The sequence below is a fragment of the Schistocerca nitens genome, chromosome 8 (genome assembly GCF_023898315.1).
Source record: "Schistocerca nitens isolate TAMUIC-IGC-003100 chromosome 8, iqSchNite1.1, whole genome shotgun sequence".
Taxonomy (NCBI): Eukaryota; Metazoa; Arthropoda; class Insecta; order Orthoptera; family Acrididae; genus Schistocerca; species Schistocerca nitens.
The window spans coordinates 357,509,303-357,527,465 of NC_064621.1; positions in this window are offsets into that span (position 1 = coordinate 357,509,303).

An 18,163-nucleotide genomic window follows, 5' to 3' on the forward strand; every position below is an offset into this window, starting at 1 on the left:
CTCCTCTACTGCCACTATATTTAGCTGCGCAATTATTTTCATGTTTACCTTTATTTTTTGTGGACACCTAAAATATTTAGATATTACTGCTACATCTAAAACTTTCCCTATATACATACTGGTGGCAGATACTACATCATGAAGAGATTTGTGTCTCCGTTTATGCCAGGTACCATCGAATGCTGCAGTCAAATCTCTGTTACCACTATTTTCTAAAACTGCCTCTTCCACAGCTTTCATCATAGGTTCTATGCAGACATCTCTCACTTTTGATCCTATAATTCTGTTATAGTTCATAAACTTGGTTGGGTGATTTGGAAGATTCATAATGCCACAGAAAACTGCAACTGCAGTAGCGTCCTTACCAACTGTACGTAAATAATGTTGTGTTCATAGATTTCGCTTCCATTTTCTTCATTTGGAGATACTGCAACACTGTTCCAAAAGGTGGTCAAGAATGAACACTTACCGCACTTCAGTTCCATTTCACTGGCAAGTACTACGCGATTATTTATAGAGCGTTCCTGACCGATTTCACTACACTGAATACATCTTACACAGTTTGCAAAAACTCAGTTGAGAACTGACATATCAAATATTTCGTTCTCATCCTATTCGCCCATAAAGCATTCATATTTTTCACTAACTGTACCAAGCTTCCTCTGCGAAGTATTTTCGTTCTCACTTTCATTGCAATGGGCAGGTGTACCAGCAAGGTTAGGTTCACACACTTGGTTAGTGTCTTTATTGTTTACGCTAATAACACCTACCTTTGGCTTTCCAATATTTCTGCTTTTCTTGAAAGCCTTCAGAGGATTTCTAGTCACTTTACGTTTACCCATGATTATCCTTCAATAAAACAGAGACTTCAATGAACAGAATTCACTACGAATATTTTCAGGATTACAAAAGAGTGAGTAAACATGAAACACACGACAATCGAGCGAGCGATATATGTCGAATTATCACAAGTTAATCACAACACTTATTTTGTAACACTAAAATGTACGTTATGAGAGTGTGATTCATTTGTACAACAGTTTTCAGCAGTCTGACAGCGCCACAGTGGGTCTCGCCCATGCAGCACATATTTGGAAAATATTTTAAAAAGTAGTTATACTCTTCTGAACTGAATAAATTATATATCAACTGAAAGGGGAAAGTCTGTAGATTTTTAAAATGCAAAAAAGTAAAAATTGAACAGTTCATGATTTTGAACCTTTCCGGAGCCCCTTAAAGAATTAATCTTCATGAAAGCTTTGCCTAAATAATTAAGTTTATTTCCAAATTATAACAACTTGCTAATAACGAAGTCCAATGATAAGGTATGTTGGTTCTCATTTTCTAATTTGGTAAATAAACGCAAAGTTGGAGTACAATCAGCTTTCAAATTATTCGACATTAAACCTCCATATCCCTCTTGCTACTAAAAATTTTTAAAAGAGAAGTAATTCTGAATCGCGTTGCAGCTCGCTAGAGTCTCCTGTTAAATGTATGTTATGCTGGGGCATAACACTGTTGCATTGCACATGGAAGAGTTATTTAAGTAATTTATTTCAGCTTGCTGCAGTGGAGTGCAACCACAAGGCATAGCTTAGTTATCCGTTTTCATACAGGTAAGACTAAGTGATTATTAGGGCCACAGTTGAACATTGTTTACGCACTTAGGATTACATCCACAGTCTGATGTTATTTAGTTCAGTGACGGTGTCGGTGTTTTACATTAGAGATCTAAACAATCAAATTACATATAAAGTTTACGCAGCGGTATGGTTATAAGGATTGCATGTAACTTTGGGGTGGCCGAGCGGTTCTAGGCGCTACAGTCTGGAACCGCGCGACCGCTACGGTCGCAGGTTCGAATCCTGCCTCGGGCATGGATGTGTGTGATGTCCTTAGGTTAGTTAGGTTTAAGAAGTTCTAAGTTCTAGGGGACTGATGACCTCAGAAGTTAAGTCCCATAGTGCTCAGAGCCATTTGAACCATTTTTTTTGTAACGTTGGTAACAATGCACTAGGTACTTTAAAAACAGAAGCTTCATATTGTGTGCAAATAATGGTTGCATACATCCACTAGTGAGCATAAAGTTGCATCATGTACACAGTCAGGTTAAGTCTAAAGGTTTCACCGAGATGCTAAAGTGAAAATTCTCTTTCGGGAAGTTGCATTTAGACACTTACACAGGTAAGAACTTAAACAGCAGATACAGAAAAAAGTCTTGGTTGCAAAAGTGTTTTTTCTGTATCCAAACTTACAGATGAAGGTATGTAATTTGACTGAGGTTACGTAATTCATAGTTGAACTTTTTCTTGACAACAACAAAATTTTTGCAAAGTTTTACGTTGATGGTTTCTGGGTTGGATTATAATCAGTAATACAATATTGCTGGCAAAAATTTATTATATTCTGAATGAAATTATTTTACAAACGTTCAAATGGGACTTACTTTTTACAATAATCTTACAACTAGCATTGCGCAAACATACCTTCAGTAGTCTTGAGTTTCTCTAAAAAATAATTCAATAATATTAGTTCCTCTTGTGATAATAGTTAGCTGATGTCTCTGTACACCCGTTTATAATTTCTTGCAAATCATAGCTGGTGGCTGGCAGGCACACCGCTCCTCTCAACCAGTCGCTTCAGACCTACTACCGACTCGCTTCACATCTCGCTTACTACTGACTTCCTGCGAACGCTAAAGTGCGGTCTCTCCAGCCAACAATGCTTTCTGGTACAGACAATCCCTGCTACCATTACAAAATGTATCAATGCGCGGTCTTTCCCGTTCTTTCTTTAAATGTATCCATACGCGGTCTCCTTCGCTCTTTTTAAAATTATATCAATGTGCGGTCTCTCCTGCCAACAATACTTTGGTGCAAACATTCCCTGCTACCACAATTATTTCCAACATGACAAATATTAATTATTCATACTTAATCCTATTCATAAAATATAAACATGTTTCATAAATTGTGGTTTGACAATAGACAATAGAAATATACACGTCTTACAGTACTTGCGATCGAATTAGGAGCGGAAATGACAAGTAGTGGTACAGGGTACCTTCCGTTATACACCTTATGGTGACTTGCGGAGTGTCTATGTAGATGTAGATAGATATTAATGACTTGCATGTACCACGCATACTTGGAGGTACTAACCAATCGAAAAATATACTACTCGTAATAGCTGTAATTTACTCCGCCAATGAAGTAAATACTGATATATCGCTGTTCAGTACATTGTCCTCAGTAATCAGCAGAAATATCTGTACTCAAACCGCTAATATCCTGTACATCTACATCTACATCTACATACATACTCCGCAATCCACCATACGGTGCGTGGCGGAGGGTACCTCGTACCACAACTAGCATCTTCTCTACCTGTTCCACTCCCAAACAGAACGATGGAAAAATGACTGCCTATATGCCTCTGTACGAGCCCTAATCTCTCTTATCTTATCTTTGTGGTCTTTCCGCGAAATGTAAGTTGGCGGTAGTAAAATTGTACTGCAGTCAGCCTCAAATGCTGGTTCTCTAAGTTTCCTCAGTAGCGATTCACGAAAAGAACGCCTCCTTTCCTCTAGAGATTCCCACCCGAGTTCCTGAAGCATTTCCGTAACACTCGCGTGATGATCAAACCTACTAGTAACAAATCTAGCAGCCCACCTCTGAATTGCTTCTATGTCCTCCCTCAATCCGACCTGATAGGGATCCCAAACGCTCGATCAGTACTCAAGAATAGGTCGTATTAGTGTTTTGTAAGCGGTCTCCTTTACAGATGAACCACATCTTCCCAAAATTCTACCAATGAACCGAAAACGACTATCCGCCTTCCCCACAACTGCCATTACATGCTTGTCCCACTTCATATCGCTCTGCAATGTTACGCCCAAATATTTAATCGACGTGACTGCGTCAAGCGCTACACTACTAATAGAGTATTCAAACATTACGGCATTCTTTTTCCTATTCATCTGCATTAACTTACATTTATCTATATTTAGAGTTAGCTGCCATTCTTTACACCAATCACAAATCCTGTCGCCGGCCGAAGTGGCCGTGCGGTTAAAGGCGCTGCAGTCTGGAACCGCAAGACCGCTACGGTCGCAGGTTCGAATCCTGCCTCGGGCATGGATGTTTGTGATGTCCTTAGGTTAGTTAGGTTTAACTAGTTCTAAGTTCTAGGGGACTAATGACCTCAGCAGTTGAGTCCCATAGTGCTCAGAGCCATTTGAACCATTTGAACAAATCCTGTCGAAGTCATCTTGTATCCTCCTACAGTCACTCACTGTAGGTTGACCACATATGCAGAAATATCTGTATTTACACCACAAACATCCTGTGGGTAGATGTCGTATGGAGAATTAAAATTTCAGTAACTTTTGGACATCAGCTGTTATTTTAGATTTTAGATGACGCCGTGGCACGCCCAGAAGTATTTATTTGGCCGGCTTTTATTTTTCACCTGCTGGTCGTCCGGTGCAGCCCGTGTGTCGCGTGGAGGCGACGGCTCGGTTAGCGAGCGCCGCGCTCCTCCGTGACTCAGCGACGCCTACCTGCGCCGCTGCTCATCTTTTCATGACCGCCGCGTCCGCTGCGCCGCCCCCGCGCCGCCTCTCCGCCCCCGCCGCTTTGTTGGGCCGCCATTTTTTAATACGCGCCGCCGCGCTGCCGCCGCCGCTGCTGTCACCTCCTACGACCGCTTTGTGTTTGTGCGGGGCGAGCTGCGAGTCGCGCCTCTCAGCGTAATGGCTTCCCGGCTCTGCGCTCTGCGGATGCTCACACCCTGCCCCCGCCTAACACCATTACACCTGCTCTCTGTCCCTACCCGGCCGCTCTCGACTTCTTGGGGTTAAAGCTCGTCCCTATGCGCTCTCCTATCTGGCTGTTTTTGAAGTGAACAGTCCGTGCGTGGCGGTAGGCGCCTCTGATTGTTTCAATACTGCAGAGTCCAATGTCATAGAAATTTTCCGCTTGCTTCCTTTCCATGCTCAAGAGGAGATGTAGTGGTACAGAAGTGTTCTTCATCTTCCGTCTTACAACTAGCAGTTTACTTTGCTGCATGTATCTTCTGGCGTACTCATGATCTCTACCTCTCCACGATTACTTTGCAATTCGTACTGAAGTGTTCGGCAGAGGGATAATAGAAACACTTTCAGAGCGTTTCTAGACCGTTCCGAGGTCGAATAACACGAGGGAACAAGAACAGCTTGTGAGGTGGCTACAATTTCGCACCTTACAAGCACTCATCCACATACGTTGCCGCGATCTACAACCACATTAGGTATTTGAGTTCCTCCTGGCGTATACAACTTTCAAATAACTTCCGGGAATTCAGCCGGGTAACACTTTCAGCGACCGCCGATATTTCGGCGGGTGAAGACCCCGCCATTTTCGAGGCAAACTGCAACGGACAGGCGGCGTGCATGCAAATTTAAAACCTCGGTTCTCGGACTGAAGCAGGAAAGATAACACACACACACTCCACCAAAGTCAGAGCTATCGATAGTGAGACTATGAATTCGCAGGTGAGGTAGCATTGACTCTGTCCCTCTGTTTTTTGGCAAGGGAGATAAATGTGCGTTAAATTTCGATTACATGACAAATCACACAAATTTAAAGGTTGTAAATTGATCTAAATACCTAGGGATTAGGATTTAAAGAACTATAATTGTAACCATCACATGCATAATGTTGTGAGAAACTCGAATGAAAGACAGTGTTTAATGTCAGAACACTTACAAATCTACAAAACACACGGCCTACACTACGTATGTTCGTTCTCTTCTGGAGTACTGATGTGACGTATATGGTATTCTGCTCAAAACAATTAGGGCATCAAGTGAGATATCATACACAATAGACATGTTTACAATTGTAATTTGTGTGTGATACAGTACGATATTTTGCTGTCTCAACTCTCTACTTGAGGTTTACATGGCGTTTACGATGAGCGAGGCATCTTGGGGCTACCATAACAGTGAAACAGTCATTCTCGTTGCCCTCTAATGTAGTGTGTTATCACCTCGGAAGACCAGTGCAGCTGCACACCTGCGTGGAATGGACAGTATGTGGTTATCAACCAGCTCTGAATAGATATTTGGCCATTCTTCGATGTGTGCAATATCCAGCTCTGGGAGTTGCTGGTCTGGTTGCAATGTGTCTTCAAAGTGCATCCCAGACCTGCTCAATCGGGTTTAAGTCCGGTGAACAAGCTGGCCAATCCATTCGTTCAATTCCCTCAGCTTCAAGCATATTGTCCACCAGTGTAGCTCTGTGGGGACGAGCGTTATCTTCCACCCGAAGGAACCCATCTCCTATGGCACCAGTGAAGGACACAACAGAAGGTAGAAGGATCTCGTCTCTATACTTGTGAGCAGTCAAAGCGCCATTACGAACGACATAGTGGTCCGCACGTCCGCCAATACTGACTCCTGCCCACACTATTCGCCCACCACCATGATATGGTGATGTTTCCCGCACATAAGCAGGACTGTTTCGAGTTCCACGTTCTCTCCATCGTAAGCATAGGAATAAGAAGTGCTCTCAGTCACTGAATACTGCATACTGAACGACGACTTCCAACCCGGAGGCGAAATCCAGAATCGTATAAGTTCACAACAGTACAGTGCCTAACCGTTTTAACTATAAAATCTCGTGAGAACAGAGACAGCAAGTCTGTCCGTACCAACAAGAAGCTGACACTGAGCGACCGTCACACACGGGAGCTCAAAACGGAAGACCTCGTCCTCCACCGCCGGCCTCCCAGCAAGGCTCAGCTCCCCACCAACGTAATTCCTAAAACGAATCATCTTCCCGAAACCACGAAATATTTTCCCTCTCAACAGATTCTTCCGAACGCCGACCAACCATATTTTAGTCTTTTGGCGTCCAACGCGGAAAGTTTGCGAGGAAAAACCTATACTCGTACAATGGTACGCTTCTGAGTAAATATCCTTGTAAATAACCCAGCTTGAATGGTTTCCGAGGTGCCGCTTCTTCGTTCCTCTCACCTGCGTCCAATATTTATGTAGTTTCCGAAGTATAATCCTCCCGGTTCGGCTACAATATCGGCCTGTCGCGACTCTATTGTGCTCCAGCGCTTAGGTGTACGACGTACGTCTCCTACTTCCTGTGTTTAAGCAGGACTTCCTGTGTCGGCCTTCACCCAGGGCTTGAGTTCCGTTTGCCGTTTCATTTCCACTGTCGTTCCAACCTCTACTAGTATGATAATAAAGACACTTCGTCACCTTTCATGCAGTAAGCTTCAACAATTATTTACAAGGCGTACGTGACAATGACAGTCTCCTTTAAATATTCATTCAGATGGCCGAGCTGTTCGAGGCGCTTCAGTCCGGAACCGTGCGACTGCTACGGTCGCAGGTTCGAATCCTGCCTCGGGCATAGATGTGTGTGATGTCCTTAGGTTAGTTATGTTTAAGTAGTTCTAAGTTCTAGAGGACTGACGACCATAGATGTTAAGTCCCATAGTGCTCAGAGCCATTTGAACCATTTGTTGTGGAAACGCCACCGCATGACGGGAAAGTGACGGTGTGATCTGGATTTACCACATTAGTTGTGGTCCGTTCCTTTTTCTTCTAGGACATGCAGAGTGCTACTTTTCAAGCTGTCAGCGTGACAGATGCGGAGTACGCTGATGTCTTACAGAATCACATCATCCCTAGCCTGGCTGATCAACACCTGCTGGAAGGTACAACTTTTAACCAGGATGGCGTTCCACCCCATATGTCTACTGCAACATGTGTGAAAGATTTGCGCACTGTGTGTCTTGTTTGGAAACAAATTTGTCCCATTCACTCACGGCAGTTTCTGTTGACAACATTAACGTCCGCTTTACTCTTCGCCGTGTAGCTTACATTCAGAACTGCTCAGTTTTGTCTAGAGTTTGTTTTCTAGCGCTGTTAACTCTGCGTTAATAGTCAGACACAGCAGTATCGATATGTTTAGTGAAGAACAGTTGGTGGATATACCGCTCGTGTACGCGTTTACTGAATGTAGTGGAAAAGCGACACAACGACGTTTTGTTGAGATATTCCTGACTGCACGTTTTCATGATTACAGGTTTTCTTCACTATAACGAAGGTATTTTCACAGAACCAAACGTGACTAGGATAATAAACGGAGTAAATCATAATTACAATTACGGCGTGTTCATTATTACTTCTAAAAAGTAACCTTTAATTGTGAAAAGAGTAAATAGCTTACAGAAATGTTTGAGGCTTTCCTGTCTGACACTGTTAGTTCCCCACGTTCCCGCTTGGTGGCATGCGTGAACGAGTCATTCCAACAGTCATCATGGAGTCGTACAACGGTGCAGAGCGTGCACAATGTTGTTTATGCTTTCATGAACCCAAATCCTAACTACAGTTCAGAGACATTTCAGGACTAAATACCGCAAGCCACCACCTCAAAGACAAGCTGCTATTAATTGATATAATCGTTTCACCGAAACTGGTTGTGTATCACTTAGGGCAGCGAGCAGTCTCCGAAGCAGCGACTGAACAAGTTTGGCAGTTTTACATTCGTAGTCCCGTTAAATCAATAAGACGTGCCCGCTTATAACTGAATGTGAGAGGATGTTGTTCCTCCTCTTCTGGGGAGTGTCAATACAACGGATAACACAAGCAATTGCCACCATACAGCAAGACTTGAGTCATAGAATTTTGCAGGAAACTGATTGCAGTTAGGACATTTTTTTTATTACAAAAGTTAGCCAACTTGAACATTCGTCAATAGAACTTCAGGATATACTGCATTCAATGCTGTACCAAATATTTCTGTACGTTACTTACCTTTTTCACAAATGAAGGTTACTTTTGTATGACTTACTTACGAACACCCTGTATTACTCCATAACGAGCCACCAGACACGACGGACCTCTTAGGGGAAAAGACTAAGAAAATATCTTTGTCAGTAGTTCTCATTTCAGACAGCAGGATAAATAAAAAACAAAATGCTATCTCCATAATAATACATTACTGGCCATTAAAATTGCTACACCAAGAAGAAATGCAGATGATAAACGGGTATTCATTGGACAAATATAGAATACTAGAACTGACATGTGTTTACATTTTCACGCAATTTGGGTGCATAGATCCTGAAAAATCAGTACCCAGAACAACCACCTCTGCCCGTAATAACGGCCGTGATACGCCTGGGCATTGAGTCAAACAGAGCTTGGATGCCGTGTACAGGTACAGCTGCCCATGCAGCTTCAACATGATACGACAGTTCATCAAGATTAGTGACTGGCGTATTGTGACCAGCCAGTTGCTCGGCCACCATTGACCAGACGTTTCCAATTGGTGAGAGATCTGGAGAATGTGCTGGCCAGGGCTTTCTGTATCCAGAAAGGCCCGTACAGAACCTGCAACATGAGGTCGTGCATTATACTGCTGAAATGTAGGGTTTCGCAGGTATCGGATGAAGAGTAGAGCCACGGGTCGTAACACATCTGAAATGTAACGTCCACTGTTCAAAGTGCCGTCAATGCGAACGAGAGGTGACCGAGACGTGTAACCAATGGCACCACTTACCATCGCGGCGGGTAATACGCCAGTATGGCGATGACAAATATACGCTTCCAATGTGCGTTCACCGTGATGTCGCCAAACACTGATGCGACCATCATGATGCTGTAAACAGAACCTGGATTCATCCAAAAAAATGAAGTTTTGCCATTCGTGCACCCAGGTTCATCGTTGAGTACACCATCGCAGGCGCTCCTGTCAGTGATGCAGAGTCAAGGGTAACCGCAGCCATGGTCTCCGGGGTCATAGTCATTGCTGCTGCAATGCAACGCCGGTCAACTGCTGTTTGTGTGTGAGAAATCGGTTGGAAACTTTCCTCGTGTCAGCACGTTGTAGGTGTCGCCACCGGCGCCGACCTTGTGTGAATGCTCTGAAAAGAAAGCTAATCATTTGCATGTCACAGCATCTTCTTCCTGTCGGTTAAATTTCGCATCTGTAGCACATCATCTTCGTGGTGTAGCAATTTTAATGGCCAGTAGTGTATTTACAGCAGATTAAAGCTGAGCGCGCCACGGGATTCGAACATAGAACCACGTCGTTTGCGGACAATGCTCTTATTGACTCAGTTGTCCGGGCACGTCTCGCCAGCCTTCCCCACCCTTCTCCTCCTCCTGCCTCACGGCTTCAGTTCTGCCACTAGAGTCTTAACTTTTCAAACTTCATACTAGTTTTCCTGCGTATCTTGTTAATCTAACTCTCCTTCAAGGAAGGATATTGCAGTCGAATGGCTTAGGCACAGCCTAAGTGATTGATCCCGGAATGAATCTTCGATACTTCTTTCTACGTTAAAACTGTGGAGATAAAACAACTGAATGAAACTTATTTACAATTTCTACAGAGACTAAACTGTTACAAGAATCGAATTATATGAGAGAAAGGCAGTAGCTAAGGAAGTGAGAAAGGGCTGAAGCCTATGCTTCCTTTTTTCTTCTTCAAACTGTACATAGAGCATACCGCGGAAATTAGAAGAGGAACTGAGACGCTGAAAGTAGTTGACAGTTTTGCTAATTGAGAAGAAAAATAACTGACAATCGCAGATGTAAAGATGATACAAACAAACATGTTAATATCTAATATGTAGTTTCTAAAAACTTTTTTTAAAATTATTGCATTATATGGAAGTTAAATGTGGAAGATAAATAGTACAGAAAAAATCAGAACACAAATTTTAGGATGAAATGATCGTATGATATTGATGGCCGGGAGTCTCTTCCTGGGAAAGTTCTGCCACCGAGGTGCAAGACTTTCAGTTTGACGCCACATTGGATGACTTAAGTGTTGATGATCATGAAATGATCATGAGGACAATATAACACCCAGTCCCCGAGTGGCTTTATGACACAAATTGACTAAAAGGACGCAGCCTGAGGTATTGAAGAATAGTTAATTTTGTACTGAAGGCAATTGATGTTAAGGGGTTGTGTGGGTGGTGAGGAAGTGGAGGAAGGGGTGAATTGTAGAGAGATAGCAACTCCAGACTCAAATTTACGAACGTCGTACCATCTTAGAACTAAAGAATACAACAACAATTATCAGAGATTTACATTGTAACTCAACCTGTAGCCATAAGACAGTACAGAACATACATATTTTGTTTTTGCCTTTCTGTAAACTGCCGTGTAATCAAACATTTTCGGTTAGTCTTCCTACACGATTATATTAAATTTTACGGTTATGATAAGGTCATTATCCACTCTTCATTCGCGAAAATATCTTTGTATTACAAGTGCACCAAGACGTTATGTTTACGAAACTACAGCGAGATTTTTTTATGTAAACAGAATTTTTGCCGTAGGTATTAACTTTTATCCTTTTATTCCTTATGAGAAGTATGTGATGACCTGAAAAGGTGGTCTTTTTTTTTCTTCAACCATAGAGTATTTACAATCGAACGTCATTCTTGTCTCGCAAATCCTAAGTTGAACTGCATGTAACATTTTTGTGTATGTTAGACCGAAATCTTTCAAGAGTAGTAATTACCTAAATTCTTATGGCCTCTGCAGGAAAACCTCACGAGGTGTCCCACATTCGTGTATTTCGGAATAGGTCTAACCACACTCTTGTTTAGTATCCGATTTGCAAATTGGTCTGCACTTTTTCTATATATAATCTTCTGTTCCAATCTAGGATTTACAGTGACCCTCTTAGTAACTACATTCACTTTCCTTCCATTTTATATCCATTCTTAGTCTACAGTGTTACATTTATTCGCATTTAAAGTTAGCTGATACTCACTTAATCATTTACAATATTTTTTTACCATCCAATAACATGTTGCCTATCATTCGTCGGGTAATGTAACTTACGGATATACTGCACTATTAATACCATCTGAGTGCTTTGATCCATGATTTCACCAAAATGGCCGACGTAGAGCTCTCATCGACTATAACTGCCATCTTTCAGCTTAACCTGGACCTTGTGCTACATTGAATTATCAGTCTGCCACCAGCACCTACATTACAAAAAATAATATAAAACAAAAAATGTTATCCCTGTTCGCGCATTATTGGCATCAAACGCCTCAATATCTTCGAAATATACATCTTAAAATAGTATATGAACAAATGTAGCAACCAATCACTTTCAATAACATTTATTTATGCCGGTATTCGTTTCGATAGGGAAAGTTCATTTTCGTACGGCGTTCATACTTCGATATAAAAATGTACTTATGTGTAGGGCGGTGTCAGCACTGCGCCGGTCTCTGCATATGCTGTAAACAAAATTTTGTAAATTGCGCTTTGGTTCTTCGCCATTTGTTTCATAACACTGTAACATACATACTGCCCACAATACAGGTAAGCAACGTTAAATAAGATCATTCTGTCCCTGCTTTGTGTTTCACACACACGAAAACAACAAACTTTAATTTTCAGCGGGGTAAAGCCATAGACATTTTTATGGGCATGACTTGCATGCGATCGTTCAATGCCGATGCGATCTGTAACATAACAATCCATCTGGATGTCGAAGAAATTGAGTTTTGTCGCTGAAAATGTATCATAACAAAAATGAGTGTTAAAGTGAATGATGGTTGCTGTTCTTACTCAGCATTCGTTTTAAATGGAGTTGTGAAGGAGAATCTCGTAATATCCATTGGCAATAAATTTGGTCCTAACAATTCTAACCAGCAACAGTACCGTATTTAAATTTATACCTGGAGGTGTCGTAACCGGATGTAATAGTTAATAAAATGTGATTCTGACTCTTTTGTTCATTAAATGTTAAATTTTACTTATATCGTGTCGGCAGAAGTCTCTCACAATGACCCGATTCGAAATAATTTTTTCCCATGTATTTATATTCTCAGTATGAAACTGTTGCACATTCATGGAAAGTCCAGTGTTCGTTGATATGAATGTTAAGAGATTAACTTTAGGATGTCCAGTCGAATTACAGAATGGACAACCGAATATTCGTCAGTTAACGCCCACAGTAGAAACTTCGAAAAATAAATTGCATAGGCAAAGTTGCCTCCTAATAAAACGAAACCAGAACAGATAATTTTGAAATAATGAAAATGGAAATGCTGTCGGTATGGTGAAATTTGCAATCCATATTGCATCAAATAAAAGAAGACTAGAAAAATAATTAATACAAGATCAGGACGTTCAGATAAAAGTGGATATCTTCTCAGTCCGCTACAACAAAATAATTGTAGATAGATTAATGAAATATCGTGCTACTTCGGAATTTTTATTTTGATAGTTTCGTCAGGTTATGTACGGAAATAAGTACTTTTGGTAAGGCTGTATCAAGGTTGTTGCTCTCTCTGATGATGTACTTCTTGGGCTCTGAACACGTTAGAAAACGATAAATACTTTCTACAGCCCCCCTAAATTTCTTGTTACTTATATTTCCAATAGTTAGCATCGTATTTGTCACTGTATTGTGTGCTAGTTGGGCGTCTAAAAAAGGCGATTCGTTTATTGTCCACGTGAGCGCATGAACGGAATTAGGCATGGTGTTGGATTGCATGCCCTCTAAACGGGGAATCGTGTCACACACACGCAATTTTGTAATGTTCGTGAAGTACACTTTTCAGCATGTTGGTGGCATTTTGGCTGAGAACGTAGTGTTTAACACGCTGTGGGTAACCATTTGCCAGCGCCTTTATGCAGCTGATGGTCGTGAGTGCGATTGCTGGAATGTAGTTAAAAGTAACTGCGTGCAGCTCAACAGCCTGGCGCAGATATTTCAGTCGGATGCCCTTGTGCACTCGCGGGTCTCAAACTTATCCTAGTAATCGTAACGAGGTTAGGGGACCTACAGTTAAACGTGGAGCCCAAACCACGCCTCGTTCCTGCCGAATACTGAAATCATTGAGAGGTGGAAGCTATTTTAAAACAGGATTCGATATCGCGGCCTTTCGGTTTCCAGGTACACTACACCACCAAGCTCGACCCTAGAATATAGAAGCGAAGGTGGATGTGCATATTCGTCCAGTCGAGCGCGGAAAGCCATTTTGTTTTGACGAGAACTTTGACGGGCGGGTGGCCTACTCACAGATCTGCAGGCGCTAGCCGCCGCTGAGCTCGGCTTTCCACGATGTAAGTGCACACACACACACACACACACACACACACACACACACACCGTACAGATGCAGAATCTTTTTCTATTAGCTAATTTTCCTATCATTTCGTTGGTTAAGGTGTTTAAGTTTTAGATCTTTATGAATAAAAAAATTAAGAATGCTACATCACGCACTTTTTATACAGCTCAGGATAACATGTTCATCTTCACGTCATATTTATCAGTGTAAAACGTTTCTTGTTAGAGGGTAACGCAGCTGATAGAACGGAGCTTAGGTGAGTTCTAACTGTAGCTATATAAGATCAATCCACCAATATTTGACTACACAAAATATATTGGAGGAGGAGATTAGGAAGAGATTAGTGTTTAACGACGCGTCGACGACGAGGTCATTAGAGACGAGCACAAGCTCGTAGTAGGGAACGATTGGGAAGGAAATCGGCTTTGTCCTTTCAAAGGAACCATTCCGCCATTTGCCTGAAAGAATTTAGGGAAATCACGGGAAACCTAAATCAGGATTGTCGGAGACGGGTTTGAACCGTCGTCCTCCCGAATTCGAGTCCAGTGTGATAACCACTGCGCCACTTCGCTCGGTAAAATATATTGTACGTGCATCTCGGCAAACTGTGGAAACCAATTTCATTCGACTTATCACCCTCAAATCTTGATGTTCCTATTTTATTAACAACTATTTGCATGTTGGGGATAGCTGAATAAAACCTTTTCTCATTCTTCTCCATCTTAATGACAGGAATTCAAATGGATGTTTCATTGATAATTTTTTGCACCGACAAACAAATGGAAATGCGATTATGTAACTTCATTGTTTCGCGGTGATAATTGAAACTTTGTGATTACACTTCGCAATATGTCAGCTGAAATAGTTAACAGTATGTCTCTGACACTGCACTTCAAACGGCATTCTCTATTATTTCTTAATTTACATGCTCAGTGTAGCACTATATTATAAAACTCCCGACTTTCGAAAATACATTCTTCAGTCAGAAACGGTTTTTCGAGGGAACTTTTTTTACCTGCATTAGTTGAATTTTTGTGCCTAACTATCTTTTCGCGTTTTGTCTAGCGAAAACATATCAGTTTGGTTATTTTACCCAGTTTAATTTTTTAGCTTTATTTGACATTTCTGTCCAGTTATCTCTCGAACGACTTATTCTGATAATCACACCAATATTTGGCAGTGCTTTTCATGTTATTACCTGGGAAGAACCTTCTTTCTCATTACGAGTTCTGATTAACAACGATTTTATTGTTTCAGTTCAATAACCGACGAAGGAAGCAACTAGCCATTTCGGCCTTCACGCTAAAACACCGGCGTTCATCAGGAATAACTACAAGCAGCAACTAGAAGTGGGACTAATGATACGCGGGAGTGACTTAAAACCGTCCTCTTATGAGTAAACGTGTAACAAATTAATTACACTACTGGTAATTAAAATTGCTACACCAAGAAGAAATGCAGATGATAAACGGGTATTCGTTAGACAAATATATTATACTAGAACTGACATCTGACATGTGATTACATTTTCACGCAATTTGGGTGCATAGATCCTGAGAAATCAGTACCCAGAACAACCATCTCTGGCCGTCATAACGGCCTTGATACGCCTGGGCATTCAGTCAAACAGAGCTTGAATGGCGCGTACAGGTACAACTGCCCATGCAGCTTCAACACGATACCACATTTCATCAAGATTAGTGACTGGCGTATTGTGACGAGCCAGTTGCTCGGCCACCATTCACCAGACGTTTGCAATTGGTGAGAGATCTGGAGAATGTGCTGGCCAGGGCAGCAGTCGAACATTTTCTATATCAAGAAAGGCCCGTACAAGACCTGCAACATGCGGTCGTGCATTATCCTGCTGAAATATAGGGTTTCGTAGGGATCGAATGAAGGGTAGAGCCATGGGTCGTAACACATCTGAAATGTAGCGTCCACTATTCAAAGTGCCGTCAATGCGAACAAGAGGTGACCGAGACGTGTAACCAATGGCACCCCATACCATCACGCCGGGTGATACGCCAGTATGGCTATGACGAATACACGCTTCCAATGCGCGTTCACCTCGATGTCGCCAAACACGGATGCGACCATCACGATGCTGTAAACAGAACCTGAATTCATCCGAAAAAATGACGTTTTGCCATTCGTGCACCAGGTTCGTCGTTGAGTACACCATCGCAGGCCTCCTGTCTGTGATGCAGCGTCAAGGGTAACCGCAGTCATGGTCACCGAGCTGATAGTCCATGCTGCTGCAAACGTCGTCGAACTGTTCGTGCAGATGGTTGTTGTCTTGCGAACTTCCCCATCTGTTGACTCAGAGATCGAGACGTGGCTGCACGATCCGTTACAGCCATGCGGATCAGATGCCTGTCGTCTCGACTGCTAGTGATACGAGGCCGTTGGGATCCAGCACGGCGTTCCGTATTACCCTCCTGAACCCAGCGATTCCATATTCTGCTATCAGTCATTGGATCTCGACCAACGCGAGCAGCAATCTCGCGATACGATAAACCGCCATCGCGATAGGCTATAATCCGACCCTTGTTAAAGTCGGAAACGTGACGATACGTATTTCTCCTCCTTATACGAGGCATCACAACAACGTTTCACCGGGAAACGCCGGTCAACTGCTGTTTGTGTATGAGAAATCGGTTGGAAACTTTCCTCGTGTCAGCACGTTGTAGGTGTTGCCACCGGCGCCAACTTTGTGTGAATGCTCTGAAAAGCCAATCATTTGCATATCACAGCATCTTCTTCCTGTCGGTTAAATTTCGCGTCTGTAGCACGTCATCTTCGTGGTGTAGCAATTTTAATGCCCAGTAGTGTATTTATACCACTTATGGTCTGCTTGTCATTTGTCACAGAATACTTTGTACTAGTGGTGTTCAATAAGTAAAGCAACAAATTTCTTCTCAGCAAGTTTCGGTTGAAAAAATGCTGAATTTGCTGTGGGACACCGTGGAATATTCTCACTTCAACCCCTACGGTTTCATAAAGTTTCTTTAAGTTCCGACGGCGCTGTACGTAGCCTTCAAAATGGCGTTTGTAAGGAACATGCATTCCAAGGAGAGAGCTGTTATGGAGTTTCTTTTGGGGTAAAACTAGAGCATCGTAGATATTCATAGGCGCTTGCAGAATGTCTGCGGAGACCTGAAAGTGAACAAAAGAACGATGAGTCGTTGGGCGAGGTGTCTGTCATCATCGCAACAAGGTTGCGCAAACTGTCCGATCTCCAGGGTGCCGGCTGGCCACACACAGCTGTGGCTCCTACAGTGTACGAACGTGCGGACACTCTCGAGGTGGTCGACAGATCACACTCAAACCATCTGGACTGTTGGTAGTGCTGACACTCTCGTCCACGAGTTGGGGTACTTAAAGGTGTGTGCCCGCTGACTTCCTCGCCGTCTAATGGAAGACCATCTACATCTACATCTACGTGATTACTCTGCTATTCACAATAAAGTGCCTGGCAGAGGGTTCAATGAACCACCTTCATGCTGTCTCTATACCGTTCCACTCTCGAACGGCACGCGGGAAAAACGAGCACTTACATTTTTCTGTGCGAGCCCTGATTTCTCTTATTTTATAGTGATGATCATTTCTCCCTATGTAGGTCGGTGCCAACAGAATGTTTTCGCAATCGGAGGAGAAAACTGGTAATTGAAATTTCATGAGAAGATCCCGTCGCAACGAAAAAAGGCCTTTGTTGTAATGATTGCCACTCCAATTCACATATCATGTCTGTGACACTGTCTCCCCTATTTCGCGATAATACAAAACGAGCTGCCCTTCTTTGTACTTTTTCGATGCCATCCGTCAGTTCCACCTGATGCGGGTCCCACACCGCACAGCAATACTCTAGAATACAGCGGAAAAGTGTAGTGTACGCAGTCTCTTTAGTAGACCTGTTGCACCTGCTAAGTGTACTGCCAATGAATCGCAGTCTTTGGTTTGCTCTACCCACAATTTTATCTATGTGATTGTTCCAATTTAGGTTCTTTGTAATTGTAATTCGTTGAATTTATAGCCCTCAGATTTG